Below are 6767 nucleotides of genomic sequence, written 5' to 3'. Positions count from 1 at the left end.
TGATAATTGGTGTGTTGTCTGGGATCCACCTCTCGTGGCCCAGCTCTGTTGTTTGATTCACCGATGTCCGATGTCACATCGCCCTCACTCTGTTGCCGAGGACACATCAGCACATCCTGGCGATCGACGCCTGACCACTCTTCAGCACCTTGGCTTGCGTCACTCACGAGACACTGGCCCATGCCGCTCGTGGGACCCAGCTTACGTTGCCCACCATTACTAGCAGTCAATGACATCCGAGGATTGGTCGGTACAAGAGCTATTGAAGGAATCCATTGTTGCAACGAGAACTGGTGCAAAATCTTGTAGGGATTGAGCAACAAAATAGAAAAGTTATAAGGCTCGATGGCCTAAATGCATATGCTTTTATAGTGTATTTTTTAGCTTGTAAAAATGTAGTTAACTCTAATTATCTACACTTTCACTCGTTCCTGTTTGATATTGCCCTACCTGGGTCAAAGACTTGTATAACGGTTGGAACACCCCTGAAGTGTCTTTTTTTATATATTTTATTTATTACCGATCAAAGAAAAAAAATAAGCCGGTTTTATAAGATTGAGTTAGACTTAAAGTTCACTTCTTAATAGAAACTCTGCCTAAATTATATTTATTTACTGTCTTGTCTCAACTTTCTCTTCGATACAATTCAAGTCAACTTAGGCTAGGAGAACCATGAAGTAGTTCTTTATCTCTCCAAGTTTCTATGTGAAACTACTAGCACCGATTCACTTCTTCACTTCCTCCATCCATTTACATATTCGGTTGCCTCCAAACCATGCAACCTTAGGTTCAATTTGCTTGGAATTGCTTGTTAGCAACTCGCCTTCCTTCAAGATGTTTGTTATTTCCAAAATTTATTAATTGAAAGAAGTTTTCATTTTTTATAAATATTTGTTCTTTGATTGGCTTGTCGAACAATCTGAAAGCGATATTCAATCAACATGTAATTAATAAAAGACCAAAATTGATCAACAATAACTTATAGAAGACCAAAGCTTCTAGCTTACAGGGACATCTTTTTAACTAATAAAGATTCAATATGATCTTTCATTATCCCTCCTGCATTTGTATAGTTATCTTCATCTTTGTAAAGCACGTCGATCACACATGCATAGTTGACTGCACGCATAAGAAAAGTCATTGGTACTTGAGTAGGAATTAAGCATGCATCATTTATGTCCTTCCAAGCATTCTCAACTAACTTTTGTAGTTCTTCAATGGCACATTTCCTTGACACTTTATGTTGTTTCATATAGCAATAAATGCTTGAAACAACATGTTCTCTTTGTTGTTCAAACTTCATAAATAAAAATAGCAAAAATAAGAATGAATCCAAACAAAAATCAATATTTAACAAAACATAAAGGATGCATTAATGGTCTTACCAAATTATTACTAAGTGTTCCTCTTTCAAATTTTTAAAATTTTTGCAATTGCCAACTCTTTATATAAGATAAATAAGATGTTTATTTTTAAACTCAAATTATAATTCTATTATTACTATTTCTTCTCGACATATTTTGTAAAATTAGGTGAATTTATCAGTAGTCCCATAGAAAACTTGGTCACAGTCTCTTTTTAGTTAAATTGATAGAAATTAATTAGTGTCTAGCACATACCTCATCTCCAACAATGTCATCCATGATTCTACATATAGTTGTAGAAGCTGCAATAATTATTGGTTCATTCATTGCCCATATAAGGACCTCCTCTGTTGTATCTTCCATGCATAGGAAAGATAAGGTAATCAAGAAAGGGTAACCAGTTGACATTCCTCTTACTTTCATGTACTCCTCCATTGTTGGAATATGGTTGGTATGACACCATCTTGCCTCAGCCATATGAGCCTGGACTAGTCTTTTCACCTAGCATTAAAAGTACAGATATATAATATTGAGAAACTATTCCACAATCACTAGTGCAAAAAGAGAGTTTTACGACGTGTACAGACAGTGATTTAAGTTGGAGCGTCATCTACAAAAATGTGGTGACAATTTTGAAAATAAGATCAATAAATAGAATACGGTTCTAATTATAACCATCGTCTATTTAAAATAGAGCATACAAACTACAGTTTTGTGGCCAATCGTCGCCTATAATTGCCGCTATAGACTAGGGTTTTTAGGCAACTGTCACCTATATCAGTGTCTATCATATAGACTACGGTTATTAGGTTATAACCGTCGTCTATATGTTTTTTATTTCCCACTTCAAGCTTTTTTGTCTTCGCACTTTCTTTTTTGTTACTTCCACTATTGTCTTTTATGTGACCTCTCTTTGTTGTCATTGTTCTCATTCCTTATAATGTGCCTTCCTTAATGTTTTTATGTTGTTTTTCTTACTTTTGTGCTTTCTTGATGAGTTTTTCTCTATTTTCAGTGTTGAACAAGTGGGTTCCCATGTTTGAATTTTTTGCTCGTGTTCTTCTTGTCATCGTTGTTGTGTGTTACCGTTGAAACTCTTGAGTTCCTCTATAATTTCTTTTCCTTTACAAACATTTTTCCAGCATCTTAAGTTTCCATAACCCGAAGTCGTTCTCTCTCAAAAAATTCTCGAAATCAAACTTGGACAAAACAATAAGAAAAAGATTGAAGAATACATTTTAGGTTTCACATACACTACATGTGACAGTTTTGTACATAAACATCGCCTATAATGGTCTAATAAACTATGATTGTGTGGATGTCGATTATAGACGATGTGTGCATAGACTACAACTTTAAAATCGTCGTACCATTTCCATATTTTGGCAACTGCACATAGCAGTAGTAAATCAAAATTCCTTGTTTGGTCATTAAATAGGATTGGTGATGTTTTTGGATGAAAAAAATATTTTTTGCACCTCTAATATTGTACATAAAAAAATATCTATTTTCTATACTCCATACAACTCAAATTAGCTGCAAAAAAGACATTTCGTTTATATTTTTTTATGCAAATATAGAAATAAAAAAATAGGAAATAAAATTTGATTTAACTTCTTAGTATCAAATGAATAAAGAATAAGAAAAAATTAATGAAACTATAATTACCTCTTTCTTGACATACTTCATTAAATATACTTTTTCTTGCTTTTTTATCTCTAGCTCAATTTCTTCATAAACATCCAAAATTGCCTTATAACATAATTGCATGTACTTTGGCAGATCAACCAAGCAACAAATATCCCACCTGTTAGACTTGAGAAAGTTATCTTTTATATATGGGAAGAATTATGCTAAATATATACTACTATCACTAAAAAAAATCATTAAATAGAAACCAATTTTAGAGATTGAAATAATTAATTACTACTTGATTAAATCAAAGACCATTTTATAAACTAAAAAAATTATTGGTATCTAAAGTAGTTTCTATTATTAATAAAAATTTATAAAATAGTTTCTAAATTGGTATCTAACCATTAACTACTAAGGTTTTAGCTATTAACTACTTTATATTCTAAATTAATTAGTCTTTATTAGTGTTTTAGTAACTAATTTAGAATCTAAACTATTAGTAGGTAAAACCTAGGTATCTAATTTAGATATCAGTTTAAATCATTTTATAAATTTTTATTAATAATAGAAACCACTTTAAATACCAATAAATTTTTAGTCTCTAAAATAGTATCTAATTTAGTCAATATAGTAACTAATTAGTTTTTATTTCTAAATTTAATTACTACATGATTTTCTTGTAATATAGATGTTATTTTGATGTGCCTAACCTCTCAATTGCACTAGTGAAAAGCTCAAGTTCTTCAATGGTTCCATAAGCATCATAGAGGTCATCAATGATGGAAGCTAGAGCTGCAACTTTTGTTGTTATCCATCTAGAATATTGTGGCTCAAAGTAGACCCCTAAAATCCAAAAAGAACATTCTACGATCCTATCTCGTGCAAAAGGTAAATTGGTTGAGACATTTAAATCCTTAGTCCACCATCTGCATCACAAAAAACAACACTAAGATTCCAAAGAAAAAACCAAAAATCTTTAACTAATATTTATTAATTTATAGAACGAAAGGTAAATATGTGAGGAAGATATTACTTGGTTAGGCTGCTAACTTCTTTCAAATGTAGCTCTTGTAGCATATTAAAATCCAATTTTGCAAATGTTAACAATTTTTCATCATGACATGGATCTTCTTCGTAGAAAGACATATAATATGTTGCCTCCAACCTAGGCAAACATCTGCGAAGTGATTGTTTTAAGCTATGTTGCACTCGTGCCGCATGAGAAGAACTTAATTGGGTTGTTATAAACTTCATTAACTGCTCGAAACTGAACTTATGTGCTTCTTCAAGCATATCTTCTCCATGACATCTTAGTCCTGTTGCTTCATACAAGCTTAACATTCCTTGAATATCATCAACTAAACTTTCCTTAAACTTTCCTGTTTGGTCTTGAAATTTGCAAAATATACCTGTTTGAAATATAAACATATGTAAATTTCAAGGTATATATTTAATTATATAACTATTATAAGGATACTACCATACAATTGACTTACACAAATTAATATAAAACTATTTGCATAAATTGTTTTCAGTCACCCTATAAACCCTAAAAGTGAAAATTGTTTTGATAAATAATAGTGTTGTATAATTTAAAAGAAATTAAAGCATATTAGGTCAAATTATATTTGTTAGAGGTTAGAAAAATTTGATAACTCAGAAATCCTAAACCCTAAACTAAAAAAAAATTGTAATCAAAATAATAATAATAATAGTAATAAAATTATTATTAATAATATTAACAAAACTTGATGAAATGTACCTGTGATTGATATTCCACTATCGAAACATATCGAGAGTGAGAGATAAAAGAATTGCAACCAAGAGTGAGAGGTCATGATAAAGAGTGGTACCATACTCCGTGACCCATAATATTCATAAGTCATATTTATAAAAATGTTGTCTTTTCATTTCTATAGTTGAGAAAAGACCACATTTTTATTTGTTTAAACAACACTTATTCTAATGTAGTTTATTCATTTCTAAAGGCAACACCTTAAAATTGTGGCTCAAATATAAATAGTTTATAATTTGTCGTCTTTGATAGTGCATATACCAAAGTTGTTGCCTTTTCATGTTTAAGTCACATTTAGTATTGTCTAAGGCAAAATATATTACAATTTAAAAGTTGTAAATTAAAGTACCCATGTTTTAAATATCGTTTAATATATTAAAGACAACTTTAATTAAATATAATTTAAAACACCCATAATTAAATGTCATATTTTTATTATTCTAAATCACACTTTTTAATTTGATTTATTTGTTTTTTAAAAGTTACATTATAAAAATGTGCATTGAAGAGTTAAGATAAAAGATGTGGTATGAGATGATTCATAGGTAATATTTATAAAATTGTTGTATTTTTCACCTTTAGAGCACAATTTTACCAAGATGAGCAAGTGCTAAATGATATAATGAGTCTATTTTTGTCATTCTCTTACATATTTAACTTTATCTTAATTTTAGGTAAGAAACTCACTATTTTATTCCACTAGTTTGTCCCCAAACCACGTTTTTTCAATAGTTAGATTTGTAGCCAAAATTATTATAGTTTACAAGTTTTTCTATTTTTGTTTTTCTTTATTTAAAAGAATACGGACATGCATCCTACCTCATGGTCTGTTCAAACAAACTTGAACTTGATTAACTCATTTCTGATTCATCTGCGCAAAGAAAAGCTCAAAATTTGATTCGATCAAAATATTTAAATTTGTTTAGATTTGTTTGTATATAGTTGACTCGACTACACTCCTGACAGAAACAAAGACATTCATTATGCAATGCAACTAGTACTAAAGAGCAAACTCAAACAATAAATTTAATAGCATCACAGAAGAATTTATTGTTTTTGAGAAAGAAATTGGTTAAAAGTTGATGAAGACGTACTTGAAGAAATGCGGTATCCATGCTGTCTAAGCAACCTAAAGAGTAGAGCCGTTTGGTAAAGATGATCACTATGAGCTATGATATTATTGTCCTCTGTTGAAATGTCATAAATTTGACATAGAAGAGTGTCAATTTCGTGCTCAAAATGGTAAGAGACACCCAAACGTTGGACAGAATCAATGAAGTTCAATTTAAAAGAGAAATTGTTATGATCAATAGGTGAGACAAGAGTCTTCCTCACGTCCTCTTTTAATAGTTTAGCTTGTTGAATGTGGCTATCACTTTCCTGCATGAAATAGATTAAATGTAAAATACATGATTTTAGCTAAAGAAATTGAAAATAAAGAATGACATACAGCGAAAGTAGGAACGTAGGAAAGGAAGCGATCGCCCAAACGGAAGGATGAAAATTTGCAGTGGGTCGAGTGATGGGAGGTTTTGCACCATTGGCAGAAGTTGGAAGTGATAAGCTTCCGCTAGCCATGGTTTGTTGGTATAATGTAAGTGACTTTTTTTGGTGAAAAGGAAGTGTAGCTCTTAGCTTTCAAATGTTGAAGAATAAAGAACCCAACCTATTACATTTATAAGAAACAAAGTTATTTTGCAAAGGTAGTCACGTAAAAGTTCAGAATTGTGGTACAGAAATTATGCAAACTGTGACCATCAATTATTTATATATATATATGATTAGACGAAACTCATATCAATAAAAAATAAAAAAATTCTCAAAAATAACTTAAGTAACCTTTTTCTAATAATTTAAAAAATAAAAAACAATTTTAAATTCCAAAATTCAATCAAATTCACCATTTTTCATTAATGAAAAGAGTATTTACTTTCATAATTTTTACTGTTTTAATAATAGAAATTTTATAAAAG

The 6767-nt window shown here is 30.4% G+C and overlaps 1 pseudogene across 1 annotated transcript; it reads right to left on the bottom strand.

Moving 5' to 3' along the window:
- Positions 1–927: 927 nt before the first annotated feature.
- Positions 928–6492, bottom strand: LOC137831645 ((-)-germacrene D synthase-like; annotated as a pseudogene). Its single transcript, XR_016517747.1, has 7 exons — positions 6245–6492; positions 5889–6174; positions 4033–4408; positions 3710–3925; positions 3033–3171; positions 1620–1865; positions 928–1297 (listed from the first exon to the last, which is right to left on the bottom strand). The product of XR_016517747.1 is annotated as a (-)-germacrene D synthase-like (transcript).
- Positions 6493–6767: the final 275 nt, after the last annotated feature.

Source organism: Phaseolus vulgaris, chromosome 11 (assembly GCF_051622355.1).
Source record: "Phaseolus vulgaris cultivar YP4 chromosome 11, ASM5162235v1, whole genome shotgun sequence".
Lineage (NCBI taxonomy): Eukaryota > Viridiplantae > Streptophyta > Magnoliopsida > Fabales > Fabaceae > Phaseolus > Phaseolus vulgaris.
Note: the sequence above shows the minus strand (reverse complement) of the source record. Positions and strands in the feature narration are given on the sequence as shown.